Source organism: Acipenser ruthenus, chromosome 22 (genome assembly GCF_902713425.1).
Source record: "Acipenser ruthenus chromosome 22, fAciRut3.2 maternal haplotype, whole genome shotgun sequence".
Lineage (NCBI taxonomy): Eukaryota > Metazoa > Chordata > Actinopteri > Acipenseriformes > Acipenseridae > Acipenser > Acipenser ruthenus.
The window spans coordinates 19,237,424-19,257,145 of NC_081210.1; the positions used below are offsets into that span (position 1 = coordinate 19,237,424).

The 19,722-nt window shown below is 36.4% G+C and overlaps 1 protein-coding gene and 1 long non-coding RNA gene across 2 annotated transcripts in view; one reads left to right on the forward strand and one right to left on the reverse strand.

Moving 5' to 3' along the window:
• The first annotated feature begins 5,836 nt into the window (after positions 1-5,836).
• Positions 5,837-19,722, forward strand: part of LOC131696521 (platelet-derived growth factor receptor beta-like) — a 41,835-nt gene continuing 27,949 nt past the window's right edge. The window contains exon 1 of the mRNA XM_034051780.3: positions 5,837-6,578. The gene's annotated coding sequence lies outside the window, so the exon portion shown is untranslated. The remainder of the gene's footprint in view (positions 6,579-19,722) is intronic.
• Positions 10,491-11,629, reverse strand: LOC131699435 (uncharacterized). Its single transcript, XR_009308144.1, has 3 exons — positions 11,580-11,629; positions 11,351-11,450; positions 10,491-10,838 (listed from the first exon to the last, which is right to left on the reverse strand). It is a non-coding gene; the product is annotated as an uncharacterized LOC131699435 (long non-coding RNA).

Here is a 19,722-nt window from a genome sequence, read left to right on the forward strand (position 1 = left end):
TATCTACAGTATATTTTTATTTATTTCTTAGCAGACGCCCTTACCCAGGACAACTTACAATTGTTACAAGATATCACATTATTTTTACATACAATTACCCATATATACAGTTGGGTTTTTACTGGAGCAATCTAGGTAAAGTACCTTGCTCAAGGATACAGCAGTAGTGTCCCCCACCTGGGATTGAACCCACGACCCTCCGGTCAAGAGTCCAGAGCCCTAACCACTACTCCACACTGCTGCATACATTTTGATGCTGTTTTTATTATGCTTTTCCATACTTACCTTACTTTGCTTTCACTGTGCCACCATACTTTACTAATCTTTTATGGTAGGCCACAGAAAACGTTTCTAATGGTGAAGTTTATAAGAGGTAAAAAACGACAGAACTGAAATGATGCTGGGAAGCATTAACATAAACCCTTCTATCTTATCTCAAGATCATTTAACAGTATTCTGCAGCTAGTTAAGGACTACCTGGGTTGCAACTGAAACTAGTTCTCATGATAAAGAAACATACTTTTGCCCCCATATGGTGCAAATCTTAAATGAGCTCCTGCTGGTGTTCCTACTAAAAGCCTGGTTTCATATTCCTATGTAGCCTTCTTAAAATTCTTTCCAAATGTCTTCCGGAAGTGAATGATTGCCTTTTTCTTTCTGTTTTTTTTTGTTGCCTTGTGCAATGTACTGTACAAATCTATGTGGGGGCGAGGAACATGGTATTTTACAGTGATTGCCAAAACATTATAACCCGCAGTCAAAGAGCTTGACCACAGATAAAAATAAAACAGGGCTTGTTCACACAGCTGGTGAATGTATTCTCTACAGTATCACTTTCAGAGCTTTGGAACCTTCCTTTGTATTGAAGTTTTTACTGCCTTTCAACACTGCAGAATTTTATGTAAATCTAGGAAACGTAACAACTCAAAACTGCAGACTGCTGTAGTAGTATAGGGAAGACAACTCCTATCTTACCCAGATAAGAACGTGGGAATCAGTCACTGTAAAGCCTGCCGGACACAGCCAGACTCAAGCCGCCCCAACTCATCTCATCTTATGCACAGATTCTGCGATCCGTTGTGTTTAGTTTTGGTTTGATGTAACAATTGAGTTTTCCCTGACTGGGTGTCGCAGACTGCTAAGACTGAATTACTGACCACAACTAGATACTGGGGATTACTATGTATGCAAATTTAATTAATACTGCCCTGTACATGTTTTTGTATTAACTTAGCCCAACATAGCGACCCTCATATTATGCATGACTTCGTATGTTGATTAGACGGCAGACAGAGTGCCGCCAAAAGAAGCGCTTAGCCTATTAATTTAGCTATTGACCATTTACACCGTGCAAACGTTTCAGGCAATGTTTGACTTTTTGTATAGTTTGTCTACTACACTTCAGCCTGTGGTAAATAAAATCCAACCTGTTGATTTTTATTTGACTTTGGCGTTTTTTTCTCAGCGTGTGGATCTAGGGGCTTGTGATTTGTGACCTATTGGACGCACCTGTTACTTCTGTTTTAGTGCAGTAATAAAATATAGGCTGCCAGTAGATTGGTAATAAAAAGGTAAATTGATAAATTTACCTTTGATTAGTAAACACCCCAAAAAAATATTCAAATGTGCACATATCTGGTATTTTTCAATTCGGGACACTCAGTGCAATTCGAGACTAATGTATTTTTACCTGTGGAACTAAAGCTGTCAATATTCCGCCATCTTGTATGACAAGTTACATGACAAGCTACGTCACTTAAACCTGCTTCACCATTGGTTGACACCCTTATGACTAATCGGGCTCAGTCAGTCTTGGTCGGCACATCTGAACAAAACTGCGTCTGAAAAAGATTCAACATGTTCAATCTTCAAATCTGAAGACATTCTGACTGAATTCTGCATAACCTTGGTTTTAAGGGCATGCACACTGCTACGATTCATCCAGACTCTGTACGGTCAGTTGAGATGAGATGAGTCGGGACAGTTTCAGTCGGGCTGTGTGCGGCGGGGTTAACCAGACTGTGTTTATGACACCAGCCAACGGTTGCTATTGAGATGCATGAAAATAACTGCAGTAGGCAGCCAAACACTTGTGGACACAACCAAAGCCACAGAATAGTTTCAAATAGACTCGCTTTGTTTTTTTTATTTTCCTGTTGTCACTCACTCTGTTTTTCTAAATTAATCTTTCCTTTAAATGATTGTAAAAAAACATGTTTGAGGTGTAATATGAGTGCAAAAAATGTTCACAAAACCTTTCACACACACTTTAATTAAAGAGGAAGTGCTCTATGATGCAATTGTCATCCAAAGCTCCACTACGTGCACCTTGGTTTTATTAGTCAAACCCATACTTCAATCCAGCACCTAACCACATATAATGAATCATTCTAAACTCTTAGACAAGCATATCAGTGAAATTGAGATAACTCATTATGAGAGCGCCAGTGTAACCAAGGTGGTATGATTAAACATGGCTTTGAATCATGCATCCAGATATTTGATAGTGTTTGTAAAAGGCCTCTTAAGTTATAGTTTGTTAGGAAACATGAGTGATTCCCACCTTTGCAAAGAAATCGAAAGACTTTCATAAATTAATTGAATAATTAAAGTAGATGGTAACACTTTATTAGAATTGGGCTAAACATAACTAACATGTGTCATAACATTTGTTTCAAAATACTGTAAACTAAAAATCGGCTTTTCAGGTTAATTTCTGTTACTTTTAGGCATTATTGCTATTACTGAAATCTATTAAATAATATGATTTTTTCAGCATTTTTGTAGCAAATACTATGACAATGTGTTATAAATACTTATGTTGTGTCTTTTTTTCTATTGATAATGAAGGATTATGCACATATGTATACAGTGTCATGTACTCTTTATGACAGTGTTATAAATTCTACAGTGTCCAATTCAAATAAAAGACAAATTTGGTCATCAATAGTAGCAAGTCTACAAGATGTCTTACAAGATGTGCCCTATGGGTTGGACTGGCCATTTTATGCGGGGGAGGTAAGTGCATATAATCCCATTATAAAAATAATAATCACGTTTGTAGTGTTTCTCTCTAATCTCTCTTTATCTTGAGAGAGGCTGTGAGCATCCACATGTTAGAAAACACACCAGGAGTCGACCCACAGGATGTTGCAAAACAGAAACAGATGTATCAACATCTGACGTGACCAAAAAAATCCACACACAAATTATTAGTTATTCATCCAGAGAGCTGTAGATAGCTAAAGAATACAGTACAGTACTAGCTAGGCTTATATTCACAGGAGGCCTTTTACAGGTCAACAGATGTATGGTTAGAACTGAGAACGAAGACACACTTGTATTGTTCCTATGGGGAGAATTTTTACAGAAACTATTTGTGTTACTTTTTTGGACAACAGAACTTAGTAAATAAAGGCACAATTATAAAATGATTGTATTTTCCATATTGTTTCAGAAAGCCGATTGCTAATACTATGCTAGGCTTTAGTTTATACCACTTTAACATACAGGTAGAGCAATTACATTTTTCATAGTTTATGATTTCACATTCCTGTCTTTATGAGAACATTGTTGAATTAAACAACAGAAATCCCTTGTAAGAACTGTTTTACAACCTGCTGGTTTCCCACTGGTAAATGCCATTGGCCCTGCTTATCAAAACAAAATCCAGATAGCTGTTGTCAAAAGGAATGCATTCATTTCCTGTCCCCCTTGCTGTACTGTTAACCCTGTCATTGTGGAAACTGAACTCATAAACTCTCAATAAGCTATCCACTACAGTTTCAGAAACTCATCTCAAGTTCAAATCTTAGATTGGCAGATGTGACTCAGAGATTTAAGATGCACCCATTCACTTTTTCTATTTGAATCGTGGTGTTATTTTAATATCATCACCAGTAAATCCAAGAATCCAAGATGGACTTCAAGTTAAATAATGAGTTGATTTTTGTGCATTAAAAAGGCATTTTTAATGGTTTCACCCCCCCTCCCTGCCTCTTTTTTTAAGTTTTTGTTCCAGATATCTTTAAGTTGGGTTAAAACTGATTAATGAAATCCATTTAGATTTTTGCTGTTTAAATCTATAAATACGACAGAAGGGATGTGAGGTGGTGTGGGCCTTCAGCCAACATTATGTACCATGGCCCTAAATTTCTCTCGACGGGCCTGATTATATCTGTCAACATATCTGCATAGTGCAGTGTTGTCATCAAGCAACATCATTTTTTCTTCAGAGGGCCTTATCAGTACAAGCAGTATATTAGTTGTTTGGCTTTAAATGTTAAAAACTGGAGAGATGGAGACATTCCTTCCTTGTAACTCATTCTGGGTCAGCTTCAAATGTACAGGATATGTGTCCCACTCAGAAGCTTGACACTGCTGGCCATTGAACTGAGGAAACATTTTACGCTTGTCCCCCAAGACACTTCAACAGCATTCTGTGACTGTGCTTAAAGACAAGAGTTTCTGTCTATCTGACCTGGAATCCCCTAATTGAAGGTTCCTACTGGTTTCCTACGTTTCACATGTGGCTATAGAGAATAATGGATCAAGATTATAGCAGTAGGGCTTGCCAAACTGAGTAGGATTAAATATTTTCACTCATTCACAAGGAAGGTATTGTATAAGTAAGATATTCACACAAACACCAAAAGGAGCAGTTGGAACAGATCACAGAGGATTAAAATCTACTGCCTTTGGAGACTGAAGACATTCTGCTAATAACCAAGCTAGCCACCAACACTGACTTGGAGAAATACCTTGATGAAGTGATTAGTTAGATTATACAATTAATGCAGGAGGATAAGAAGTAGCACCAGTAATAGATAGCCACACATATAGTTACAGTGGGCTTAGTTCAAACAAAACAAAGCTAAAAAACACAAACACGGGGCAGCACCCTTGCATGGAGTCCTGCTGACAATTACATCTCCAAAGTAAAAGAATAAATCTCTAATAAAATGTTAAGCTTCTACCTCAATAAAATTAAATTTATAGTACAGCAAATAGACGTTCTCCTTCAAGTCATCAAGTTTTGTTAGGCCACTTAAATTAAAACAAGAACTGCACTTATAAAAGTTTACCACAGTATTTTTGCACTGTATTTTTTTAAGTTTTCCCATGCTTTTCCCATGGATATACTGTGTATTTACCATAGTTTACACTGGTTTGCCATGTTTATTAATCTGCTTTACCATATCTCGTTGTTATTTACAATCCTTACCTATACTTCCACTGTGATTTATTATACTTTTATAAGGGTTAAAAAAGGGATTTGTCCAGCATGTTTTTAATTTACAGATAACAGCTCCATAGGGATACAAATGGAAATATATGCAAACTAATACAAAAAAACTTCTTTGAAATAAAGTGCATTTTTTTTAGGTAAAGGACATTTAGTCCACAGACTGGTCCTCTATTTCAATTCCAGTTAGTTAATCACTGTGAAGCAAATATAAATGTAGATGGAACTTGATTAAATCTATATTAAGGTCTTCTAAATAACTGTGTAAAGAGATCTAACAGTTGTGTACCACAACTTGTCTTCAGACAAACAGTACACTGTCCGCTTCAATCCAATAGCTTTATACACAGCAGCTTTTTAATTAGTTACACAAGGCGTTTCAATTTACTGTAACAATATTGTCTGCAGAGTCTAATTTAGCCCAAAAAAACCCTTCTTAACAAAACGAAAAAAAAAAAAACTTAGGTCAGCTGCTGGCATGGGTTATGAATTTTCTAGCCATCCACTCATATCCTGAGAAAAGAGAAAAAAGGAAAAGCAAGGGAAAAAGCCAAGATTGAAAACAGACACAGTCTCACATTGGGACCCGAGAGGAAAAAGTATTATTTCGCACTCTTTTTAAATTTATTCAAGAGCTGTTACAGTTGTTTTTTTAATGTTCAGTTCTTTTGTTCCGATCCCTCCTCTGATTCATTACCAGTCACAAAAAAACTCCTTTTAAAATGCGCAGTTTTCAAAAGGGGTTTTTGGTTGCAATCAGTGAAGCATACCAAAACAGGTTTTGGGGATTTTTTTTCGTACCTTTCTGATTGATGTAAACCGTGAAAGAAACAAGAAGTGAAAGAAATTTATAAAATTTAGAGTGAGAACATCATAAAAGGTGGGAAAGGACAGCAAAACATTTCTAGTCTTGCATCAGTTAACTAATAAAGATTAAAAGCATACACATATTGTATATAGATTTTTTTTTTAATTTGTTAAAAGTAGTTTGATATATATACAATTACAAAGACTATTGGGCATTCCTGTATCAGTGTCTCCCCCTGTCCTTTCAGTTGAGTAAACAAACAAGGTATCAGTCCTCTGTGAGGGTGCTCTAAGGGTTAAAACTGATTAGGACAGCCATCCACACAGACTGAAGGAATCTACCCAAGTACTAGAGAATTTAATTGGAAACTGTTACTCAGTCCATACGGCTGCTCAGAGGGAGTGTTGGGCTGGGAGTCAGAAACTACACTTCTACAATGCTTTAAAGGATAACACAAAGAAATCCTTCTAAATTGGCCAATCGGTGCTGGACTTTAGTGGAAAGTGAAAAGTTTTTGTTTTGAAGGTAAGAATATTTTCATTATATACTATTTCTTTTTTTCTCTCCCTTAGCGTGCAAGTTTGTCTTTATAGTTTTAATAAGTTTGGGATCATGGAAACTGCTGGTAACAAAACCACATTTCGTGATTTCTGTTCTGGACTGATGTTTTTGCCAAGGTTTTCTGTGAACAGTACAGCCAAGTTTTCTCTTTTCTATACACTTGAACTTGTTATAGAATAACATTGATACAATAACGTTAGGGAAAGGAGTTGTGTTATGGACACTGTACAAATGCATGCATCATTGGTATGCTGGTGTGGCTGCATTTTACATACATTACTGGGAATGATATGATCAGTGGTAGTTACGTATCTAACATTACATTTTTATCATGTGTTTAGCTGTTCATATACTTTGGGGTTTGTATTTTAGAATAGCAGTTTTATTGAACTTTATTTGTATTAATTAATATCACCAATCACTTACAGGATCCCACACAATAGTGTTAGACTCAAAATAAATGTGTTGCTTTTGTTTGCAAGACAGCTTGTTATTATTATTCATTTTTATATAGTGCTTTAGAAACTATCAGCAATTATTCAAGAAGAGATCCAAAATGAAGGTAAGTAAGGTGTCATGCTATATATTTGTAAAATGCTGATGGGAGAGCACCGAACATAACATAATTTTGTAACAAATTAGCCAAATCATGCGCAGACTCAAGCATAAACCTTTCCAAAATCAGCCAGATAGAATTGATGCTTTGCTTATCATATTCCTGTTAAGGTTTGACAGTGTGCTGCTGACAGGTCACATCTGTTTGGCTAACGCTAAAGTTTGTTCTTATCAGTAGTGTATGATAAAAAAAAAAAAAACACATTATCACATATTTAGGCAAATTGCTTTTATAATCCAGTTTAACCATTCTAGATAGGAGCCTTTGAATTAGAATGTATTTATTTATTTACAAAATAACAGTTACATTTTGTTGTATTAGCGCTGGTATATGAATCACATATGGGAAAAAAAATAAGTTTCCCTCCAAAGTTGTAAGGTCCTCCATGATGTTGTATTTGGGATTGACTTGGAGAATCTTCCCTGTTTGTCTGTATTCAGTAGAGCCTGTGTAAGTCTTGTACTGTTTACTTTCACGCATTTAGACCATGTTTGACAATGTGGCCACCTGTCTGTCAAATCTGTGAAGTGTGTGTCAATGTCTCTCCGGAGTTCTTTACTACATACAATACATATACAGTGAAATGAGGACCTCAGAAAATCAGTTTTTAAAATGGTATTAAGACTGTTTAAATACATTCACCTATAACATAGAACAGTTATCTGGCATCTAATGCCTGCTTTAGTATAATGATAATATATTTTATACAGGATATACTTGGCATCCTTGTAATAAGGAGGGCCAGGTGTAATAATGGGCTAAATTGCCAGCATGTATTTTACCTGGTCTGGTTTTCAATTCAGCACAAGTCACAAGTAAAATTAGCTTGGTGTCTCAACTTAGCCGCCAGAATACATTCATGAATCCAAATAATACACAGTTTGGAAATACATTTGGAAATCTGTTTGAGTGAGACCCAGGAGTGAAGACAGGGGTTATGTTGTGAGTGCGGGGCTTGTATGCTGCTCATGAAATGCTAGCACCATGCCTGACCATAGCTAGTGCCATTGTCCCTCACTTTTCCTGAGCAAAAATGAAAATGAAAGAAATGAAGCAGCAGTTAGTGAGCGTTTCAAGAGTACAGCAGTGGGATATTGTCAGTGCATGCCTGGCTGGTTAATACAATACACAAGGATTACGATTACAGTGCAGTGCTATTGGATTGACAATAGTGCATTTGATTGTTGTTCTTCCTGCTTCAGTAAATGAGGAGGTTCGGTATGGGTAAATGCCCCGACTATAAGGGGCTGGGCACTTTGAGTAGTTACTTTGCTACCAATTGCATTACTGTCAGTTAATTAGAAGCAGGCATTTACTGCAAGGGGCCCACAGTCTCGTCGGGTCTTCTTTTCCTACAGAGCTTACAGTAACTCAAGCAGGAGACTGCCGAAAGATACATAGTGAAAGTGCAGCTCATCAGGAGGGTGTAGACAGATTTCAGTCCAACTGCAATGCAACTGTAGTTTAGCTCCACTGCAATTTAGCAACCCTATATTTACTGTACAGTACACCGAGTATTTAAACTACTAATCTAATCTGTAAATGCTGTCTTTACAACCTGTTATTCCACAGGCAAAGGAATTTACCAGCAGTCTTACTGATATTTCATATATGATTTGTGTACCAGCAAAGTAATCTTCTTGCACAGACATCCCTAGCAGATGGGTGACATTTGAGTGCATAATATTTAATATACACTTTAAAAAATTAATTTTCAGCAAAAATCAGGTTCATTCTAAATGCCAAGGAAAATTTCCCCAAAAATATGGTACGTATCAAATTATCGTATGACATGAACAGCTATGAAAGCCTGCTGCTAGAACACCCCCGCCAGCTCTCAGAAAATACAACAAACAGAATAGCAGAATGGAGAGGTAACACTGCTCCATCAGTTAATGCATTCTGCAGCTGTACATTCACAGCAAACATACCAACAGCTGCTTTTATTAGAAAAGCAAACGCAATTACAGAACTCCAGCGTGAACCTGCCAGGCTTGAACTGCCGTCTGGGCAGCAGATTGGAGAGAAAGAGCTCCCTTTTATTATATTTTATGAACGTTTCAAGTTTTGCAGCTGCTCTGTACACTGAACTGTGGTTATGCTCTCCAGGCAGATTACAGATTGAAAACCACATATTGTACAGCACATATTGGCAAGAGAGAAGGACAGAGAGATGTAAAGACCCTTTGTAAAATTATTCAGATTTGGTGAAAGCCACAATATAAATTATTTATTCCAAGCAGGTTGATTATAAAGATTAGATCAGCCTTAAGGTACTCTCAGCATCTTTGAATTTGGTCCCAAACGGTCGCAAGAAACCTGAAATAAAATAAGAATGCAAAAAAAATAAAATTCAATACGGTAAATGGCAGCAGTGTGGAGTAGTGGTTAGGGCTCTGGACTCTTGACCGGAGGGTCGTGGGTTCAATCCCAGGTGGGGGACACTGCTGCTGTACCCTTGAGCAAGGTACTTTACTTAGATTGCTGCAGTAAAAACTCAACTGTATAAATGGGTCATTGTATGTAAAAAAATAATGTAATTGTATGTAAAAATAATGTGATATCTTAACAACTGTAAGTCACCCTGGATAAGGGTGTCTGCTAAGAAATAAATAATAAATATGTATTATGTTATAAAATTGCTTGAATTCTGCAAAATCTTTGTTTAAAAAATGCTTACATTTTTAGTAGTTAAGGTAACTACATGTCTGTAAGTTTAACTTTGGATAATTGTCATTGAGATTTTTTATATTTTTTAAAGATGACAACATGAGTAAAGTCTGTCTAGGGTTTGGGAGAGGAGTTTAGGATCGCATTTGGCAATAATTATATTCAGCTGTGGGGCTGCACTGTCTCTACCAGCAAGAGATAATATGCCATGCAGATTTTAAAGGGCCAGACAGTGTTTCATTACTCCAGATGGGGATAGTTTAAAAGGGCAGCCAGCACCTCGGTCACTGCTCCTTTAAGATCGTGAGAGTTGTAATATCTTGTTAAATGACAGCATTTCCTTCGCAGACAGCTGATTTAAGCCTCTGCAGCATATATAAAGGAAGCATTGATCTTATTGTAACTTTCTAGAAAGATCAGGATTTAGGTTTTATAATCACACTTAACTGAAATCAGCAAATGGAGATTTTTGTTATAAAACTACACATTACAATATACTGCACAACTTAGTCAATAAATCACATTGTACCCATATAGCAGAACTACAGTATACTAAATTACAGTATTATTTTATTCAGAAGTACTAATTGCATCTTAATTACATTGTATTGCACAAGGTTAAGTTTATAGATGCTCAAAGATTTTCATCTTCATAAACATGGTACACAAAGTCATCTTTTTCATTTTAAAGAAAATAAAGACCCTGAAAATACTATTAGTTTTCCCTTTTGAAATAATTTGGTTTATTAATTGGTTCGTTTATTGAATAACCTGGGCTAGATTAAATATTCTTAATGTGGGTACATTCCATCTTGTAAAAATGTTGCAATTGACGCTGCTGTGCAGAGAAGTTAAGTAATGTATCGGTCCAGACTGGAACATTTTTATGAGCTGTGAGGAATTTCCAGGATTTAGTCTGTGCCGATTTTTCATAAACACTGAGGAAAGAAAAAACATGTTTGTGGCTTCATGTTATTTTGTCTGAAGTCTGAACAGTTAGATAAACACCACATCATAAAAGAACTCTGTCCATTTAAATAAACTTTAAATAGCAAGCTCGGTGTAGAGCCTAGAGATCAGTAGGATTTGCATGTGTAACACACGTTTGCTTAGCAGGCACCATTGCTCACGTGGTAAAGTGGGTTTGAAATTCGATATTCATTTGATATTCACAACCATATCACCTAGACTGTTCAACTTACTTTATTGTGAAGCTGATCAGTTGTGAATATATTCATAACCTTTCCTTCAACTGTGAATCCTATAAATAATTTGTGAAAATCCATACAATATCCCTGTAACGGAGTGAAATCCACACCGTTTCTGACATTTGCAACCTACATTTAAAATATGGACTATTTTATTTGTATTTTATTGTGTATGTAATATATCTTGTGCAGAGTATATTGTAAGCATGAAACCCGTGATTAATGAAACAAAATGTACTTACCTGTGTGATTTCATTGTTGTTTGGGGTCTGAGCCCAGGTAGACGGGTAACGGAGTTCACAGAGCGGGTGCGCAGGCTCAGTGGACTCGCAGCGTCCCTAGCTAAAGGAAAATAAGTAATTACATGCACACATTCAATATGTTATTTAAATGTAAGTTTTAACCACTTATGCTCAATTTATAACCAGAATATCACAGCTAAGAAATCGAGAAGCTGGTATTTTCACTTACTTGCTGCATGCTCTGTGAACAGGTGTTACCAATTCAGTAACCCCCCCCCCCCTCAAAGAAATCAGTATCCCTGGTGCATTACGCATGCGTAAAATGAGATCGTCCCACAATCACGTCTGATTTTCCTTTTGCTCGTGTCTGAGGTAAAATACGAATGACGTGCACGCGCAATAGCTGTCAGATGCATTTTGCAATCATTTACTAACTTTTTCAACAGGACGGCATGATATTTTTGTGCTGTGTGTAATCAGTTATGGTAAAACAATCTTTAAATTATTAATGCTTAATCTATTAACAGTGCGACCTACCTGTTTATAAACGACTATGCCGATTTCAAAATAGCCTATTTTTTTTATATACCAAATTAGACAGCTGACAATAGCATGGTCTACGGCTGTATTATTTGGTATCCCCTGTGCATTTCAGCCAGTGGAGCTCCTGGAAATGTCAAATTTACAGTGTGTCTGCCTGTGCCCCATTGTCACACACAAAGGGTTTGATTGATATTGGGTGTATTTACAGTGAGAAACACGGGATACCAAATAATACAATTTATTGTCAGCTGTCTAATTTGGCATTCCCTGTATTTTTAACTGGTCTGCTTCTCAATAAAGTTGGTTTGAACAGTGATAATGTTGCCAATATAAAGCTTAATTATTCATGCATATGTGATATTGTATTGATTTTCACAATTATTGATAGGATTCACAGTTCAAGGAAAGGTTGTGAATATATCCACAACTGGTCAGCTTCCCAATAAAGTTGGTTTGAACAGTCTTGGTGATATGGTTGGGAATATCAAATGAATAACACTTGCGATTAGGGGCCGCTATATTACCATTCAACAGGAACAAAGGTCTTTCTTTTTCTTTCTAAAGTGAGTTTCACGTAAAATTGTATTCAATTAAAATGTTGACTGTTCAGGTAAATACAGCCTTCCGCCCATTAAGTTCTCTCTAAATACACAGAACTGTTTGTTTTACTGCTCAGCGCTGGTCGTCCTTGCTGTTAAACACAGAGGTTTGTTGTAATGGCCTGTTTTAGCAATCTGTGCAGTGTCAAAGTACAGTGTTTAGGAAATCATGTGATCTTATTAAGTTTTAGGAGGTCTCACTCCTCAGACGCTCCATCAGACTGATATAATAAGCATTTACTGTAGATCTACATGGGTGTTGGTTTACATCTTTAGAGGCCAAGATGTGAGAGCATAGAAAAGCCTGGCACACGATCAAAAATAGACTTACCATTTTGACTTGCAAAGCTTGTATACACAGTGCCTTGTCAGTCCAATAGTTTGTTTAGTTGTTTTATGAATAGGGCCCACTGTCTGTGTTTGATGTCTCGAAGATGAGCCAAGTTCTGCTCTTAATACTGGAAATCCTATCATAGTACCTCTAGACAGGCACACAGGTAAACGTCCACAATGCAGCATGTAGCATGTAAACCAGAGAAGTGCAAACATTTGAGTTCACCTACTCCTCAGCTGAATTTATTTGTATACATTCCCACTGGAGGAAATTAATACAATATGTTACAGTCATTATAACATCTGTCTAACATACCATTTAAATATGCGTGGTAACCTCATGTATCATGAAGACGTGGATTTAAAATGTAAACAATACTGAACATGTATTTCCTTCCAATATCAGCTTGTTTTATGTTAATGGTTATTTTTACAATATTTTAAAGAGAATGTAGAGGTATTGTTGGAAGAACTGCATTAGGAACTGTAAGCAACAGGATTTTTTTTTTTTTTAAAGAGAGATAAATCCTTCTGCAAAGATAAAAGCCACTTAAAGTTTGTTTTTACTGAAACACATTAACTCAGCTTTCCCACAGACCAACCCAAACCCCTTACATACCAAAAAGTGTTTCCAAGACCAATTCTGTCAGTATCTGTAAATGGTGCAGGCCTGGAGAGTGCACAATGGGAATACTAATGGTTGAAAGAGGGTTATTTATACATGGTATACACTGGTGTATATTCAAACAGATGGTTTATTTTATTTTTGCTCTCAGGTTATTGCAACAGTAACCTTTATTTCCGGCTGACCATTATTAGCTTAAATTATAAACAAATTGGTGCAATATAAATTTTTATATAATCCATTTCCCACAAGCGCATTACCATATCCCAACACCATTGTATTAGCATTTTCTCTTCTGTTATAAACTTGTCTTTTGTTCTTTGGGACATTATCAGCTGTTCGACCACCCCACAGTCCTGCATGCTGGCTGTCTTGCTACATATCTCAATGTCCATTTTAGTCCTCCCACACAGGGGGCAAAGGCATGTCCCTAGCAGGGAAAAGAAATGGACTCCCTAACAGGTGTGAACAATCTGTAACCCTACCCCACTCTATGCGGAAACTGTAGTTTTCTGCTGGGGTTTCTTGCATACTACACCACAGAAAAACAATATATTTTTTTCTTCAACTAGAACGGATGCGTTTCAAATACAAAATTCAACCAACTCAACTTCTCAAGCTGCATCTTTGCAAACTGGACCACTAGATATATTATCAAAGCTATTTATCAGAAAGGAAATTTAAATAAAGTTACCAAGCCAGACATTAACAACAGACATGGAGCTTGCAAGTACTCATCAGTTTTTATTTTGTTTTTTTTAGAATTATAATTGGTGTTCATTTCTTCAGGAATGTGCAAATGATTTGGAGTAAATAGCTATGCTCATCTATTTCAGAGCATATTACAGTCAATGCATTTACCTTCTACTTTTACAATACATATTATTTTAAAAGCCCTGAACCTAGACATTCCTGCAATATAATACAGTATCCTAGACTAATATTATAGGGTTTTGAAACTACCAAACATTTCATATGTATCTGTGGCGGAGTGTATTTATTTATTATTATTTTTATTTTTGTTTGCGGCGCGGATAAAAGCGCAGCGTCTTTTGTTATTGTTTTTGTATATTTTAAAAACCTCGTGAGGATGCGTGGCTGATCAGCTACTGATTATTTAACTAGCTGACAATCACGCATCCTTACTAAACTCGTGCAGACCCCTCGGCCAAAGTATAAGAACCTGCAGCTGTCCATGCTGCAGGGTTGAGTGTACAGAGGAGAGTACGGAGAGTGGAGAGAGCGAGGCGAATAAGAGAAACAACTGCTAAGTATCTGCTTATTTGTTTATTTTTATTTGTTTGGCCAACGTGCCCTTTTGTTTTGTTGTGTTTTGTTTGTTTAAATATTTTGGTTTATTGATTTAATAAAATCAGCTGAACGCTGTTGCATTAAGTTTCACCCGCCCATCCGCGGTTTTGGTTCAGTTACTTCCTGGTCCGTGACGTCACCACACCTCACCACTGCAAGCCATCCTGCCACAATCGAAATACACATAATTTATTTTATGATCGAAACAGTGGCTCATCTAAATACCATTGCTTTTCAACTCTATATTAATCCATCTGGGGGTTCTTTATTGGCCCACTTTGTAACATTACAACACACAATACGAATTCAGTGAAATCAGGTCCGTAGATTTTAGGGTGGTGGTATTAAGAACTGCCACTGTGGAAGCAGGCATTTGTAAGTTCCAAAAAATACATACTAGGATCAAACAAGTCATACAAGACAAAGAAATGCATGTTTAGACCAAAAGGCAAAAGGACAGTGCCCTAAGCCATTGGATCTTTTAATATCTTGTAAAGGAAAGTTAATCAAAGTCTAAAGGTGGTTTATTGTTTCTGAAAGAATGACTGGTACAAAGCAGGAAAACATGGACGTTGTTCTGTTTGTGTCAGTTTATGCAAGGAATATCCAGGCTATGAAAGTATTCTGTGTTGTTTTTCATTGGTTTGCTGCTCATATTCTGTGCAAACCTTACACAGCTAGAAACACAATTTGGCCATTATAAGGAACATTTTCAATATTTTAGGCCAAGCGTTTTTTTTTCTGGTGCCTAAATTGCCGCTAAAGGACAAAAACTGATGAATCTTTCTTTCCTACTCATTATTGGTTAAGTATTCCCTCTAGTTCATCTGTGGCAACAGGAAAAATATTCACAAGGTTTTGAAGCTGCCTGCAATGTTATTTTTGAAAAAACTCCAAGCAGATGTTTTCATTTTCATCGTGTAAAGAAAATACAAAAACCTCCCAAAATTGAAGTTCTAGTTTATTTACCATGAACCTGTGCTTTTTGTAACGGGTGACTGAACTGTTACCGATTATAGCTGCCCAGAATACACAAATTAAATATTTTTTTATTTGGAGTTGGATAGGGGTTTTAGAGATCATTACCGAAATAGAGAGTGTGTGTGTTTTATTATTATTATTTATATCTTAGCAGACACCCTTATCCAGGGTGACTTACAATTGTTACAAGATATCACATTATTTTTACATACAACTACATTATTTTTTACATACAATTACCCATTTATACAGTTGGGTTTTTACTGGAGCAATCTAGGTAAAGTACCTTGCTCAAGGGTACTGCAGCAGTGTCCACCACCAGGGATTGAACCCACGACCCTCTGGTCAAAAGTCCATAGCCTTAATCACTACTCCACACTTCCACTTCAACAATTCCCCCATGAACATTTAACACTAAAAGAAGTTCATACAATTTCTATCATCATATAAGCAGCTTCACAAACATTGGACTGACATTGTCACAGTGTACGTTAATCCCTGGTGTACTTATTACTACACCAAATCATATTACACGAAGTATTAAGATAGTGGATTATGTTACCCAGTGATTAAAGAACTGTAGTTTAATTAGTGAAACGATAACGGTTGCCCTGTTTATATTCACAAAATCTAATTGGATTCAAGTTCTCTTTTAGAGGGATTGATTCCTAAATCTTCTGTATATCTGGATGTAAACCCATTTCGGAATCTGGATGGGGTTCTAACTGGATTCAAGAGGTCAGGATCAGAAGCACTGATTCCTCTGAACCCCAGTTGTAATCGCTGCACATTGGTTTACCAATTCAAGAGAATTAGAGTAAAACCGTATTTATTCCTTATGCATGTAAATGTAGAAAGTGATGAAGATCTCAGAAGATGCAGGGAGGATCCCTGTATCATGTCACCGCCATAGAACATTACTAAATAGATTAGGCCCTTACTAAACCAGCACACCATACCGTTCTTTTGCAGCATTGAGAGAAGATGCTGGAAATGGAAAAAAATATTTTCTACCATAAGTTCAACTTTGGCATTGAAAAGAAATGTATTTTATTTTGCCAAGGAGGTAATTTCCCAGTGAATTGAGTAAGACTTTTTAAAGAATTAAGCGGAGCAGGTTTTAAATAGCTGAGGAAACTGACCTGTAGCCTGCTAAAATGATTTTTTTTTTACTACAGTGCAAAGCTTTCTCCAGTATTTGTAAGTGTAAAAAAACGTTTCTTTTGAAAAATATGAATAAACGGTATTTGATTTACAATACCTTCACCTCAGTTGTTCCTGAATAACTGTAACATTAATTATGACATTGTGACAACAGATATTTCTATTCCAGCAAGAATTATAATTACAATATAATATTAACAGTGTCTCTTAAACTTTAATCTAGTTATCTAATTTACATTTCAATGATATAAGATGTTTGTGCCAATCAAACTCATATATTCACTTACTGTGTTACAGGAATTCGGTGTTATATTATCTGTAACACAGGAAGTGAATTGGGAGAGCAGACCAAAGTCTTCCATCGAACTTATAGTGTTGTGGCATGACACATTTGGCTACACCTTAGTCCAAGTGAAAATATCTGGAAAACAAAATGATAAAACAGCAAAACAATAAGGGAATTGTTAGAATGAGTTTAGCTTATAAGAGATGAGAACATGTTTCTAAAGCCTTGACTGTTACTTGACTTACTTGAGTTTACTTGTGTTACTTGAGTTTATTATAACATTACCCTAGAATTCTGATTCAGCATTTTTAAGTTGTGGATGACTAAACCGCTGACAAGGTGTATTACAGAAATTCCTCAGATAAATTTTACCCAGATGTCTCATGAAACCGAATGATAGTGTTTATAAAACTGTCTTCAGTAGACACCTCCAAAGTAGAAAGAAAATATTGTGTATACAGAGAAAATCATTACATTAATTATTCAGCCAGGAATGTCGTCCTAGTTTATTTTTCTAGTGGGACTGGGGGAGGGGTGGAAGGCAGTTTCCAGATGCATGTATATGGACCTGAGTGAACACAGTTACTGTGAGCAATTTAAAGATGTGGTATGAGCTCAGAAGTGTTATATGTCACTACATGACTCTTGTTGAATATAATGACTAAGGGTACGATTTTGTCACAGTAAAAATATGTAAAAATCATGGCATAGTCCCGGCTAAAAATAGACAATTTCACAGAATGATCACATCTAAAATTTGTACTTAAAACATTGACATTTAATATAATACATTGTAATATTTTTATATTTCTGCTAAATAAACATCGATTTAATGTATTTAACATGTATTTAATGTGTTTTCTTTTAACACATGCACCTTGTCAAAAGTAAACTTAGATTTTTTTTTTTTTTAACAGTGCCTTTTCATTTTACATGTATTCCTCAACCAATGTAAAAATGATCTGAACACTAAAATTAAATGTTTTAAAATAAATGATCTGGTTGTAAATTGAGAATCTTACAACAATATCCTTTTAGTTAATGTCTACTTAAACATAACTGTGGTTTTGGTATTTCAAGATGTACATTAAAAGTTCACTTTTGATTCGACATCTGTCATTCCTGAGCACATTGTTGAAAGATTAGAAGGATCGTTGTGCAGCTACACTGTTACAGATACTGTTAACCACTAAAGGGCAACTACTGCAAGAGCTACAAAGCGGGGTTTCATGCTTTTCCAAAACTGTAAACCGTTCTCCCTTTAGGTTTTGCATTATCAAGAGTATGCAGAGGTATATTTGCTGCACAAAAGGCTTCGGTTAATTAGAAGTTTGTTTTTCCTGTGAAGCAGCTCACCCTGCTTTCGTGAGATTGTTTGGGATATTACTCTGCTAGTTGCTAAGAACTTCATTTCGCCATTTTACTTTTTTCTAGTTCTGTGTAAGTATTCACCTTTAGTTGATGTTTGCGAACTGATTTAACTGTGCACTGCTGCCATTTCAAATGACGGTTACTGCTCACTTCCTATTTTCAAGCTGAGTGCAAATGGCAAAGCAGTGACCACCGTGAAGTAATCACATCCTTAATAAAGACTTAAGGAGGCTGTGTGGTACAGTGGTTAAAGAAAAGGGCTTGTAACCAGGAGGTCTTTAGGGTGAGATGTAATTGTAAGTGACTCTGCAGCTGATGTATAGTTCACACACCCTAGTCTCTGTAAGTCGCCTTGGATAAAGGCGTCTGCTAAATAAACAAATAATAATAATGATATCCAGCAAATTGTTCATCCACTTCTTTTAATATTTTCCATGTTCATTATTATATATACTGTAAGTAGATGTTTTAAGGTATCCTGGTAGAGAAGCTGTTTAAATTTTATTTGCCAAAGTACAAACAAAAAAAATCTGTATTTATGGTACCTAGTCAGTACAACTTTTATTATATTTACTGCCCCTCAGAATTTTTTTGGTTTCTGAAAGGTTTGACCTGTCATGTAATTGGACTGGTGGCTTTTACTGTACTTTAGTTTTTACCCCTGTAATAGACAAGCTGTTCTCAATACTGTGTTCAAATAAAGCCTAGATTGATTTGCCAATAGATTAGAAGTTCCTGGGAGGATTTTAAAGACACTCATTTTCAAAATGCACTCCTCCTCCCCCATTTCATCTCTCTTCCTCCATCTTTTTCCCACCCTCGTGCGGATTTCAATCTTGAACTCTGCCTTTAATAGCTTCCAGACCCCAGCATCTCTGTTCTGGAGTGTTCCATCTGTTCCCACAACACATGACACAGATTATAGTCACGCAGACATTTCCAGTCAGAATCCTTTTCTTTCCCAGCAGTCACTGCTGACAGAGAGGCATGACAATGCACACTTTAACCAGAAACCCCCAAGACAATTGCTACCAAGAGTATCTGGTCATGACTGTGGGTGTGATCATTTTAAAGGAGGCAACAAAGGCTATTGACTTTGTTTAAAACCTTGCAGCTTGCACAGAATCTGAGAGAAGGTTTGCCTTGACTAGGTGACCCA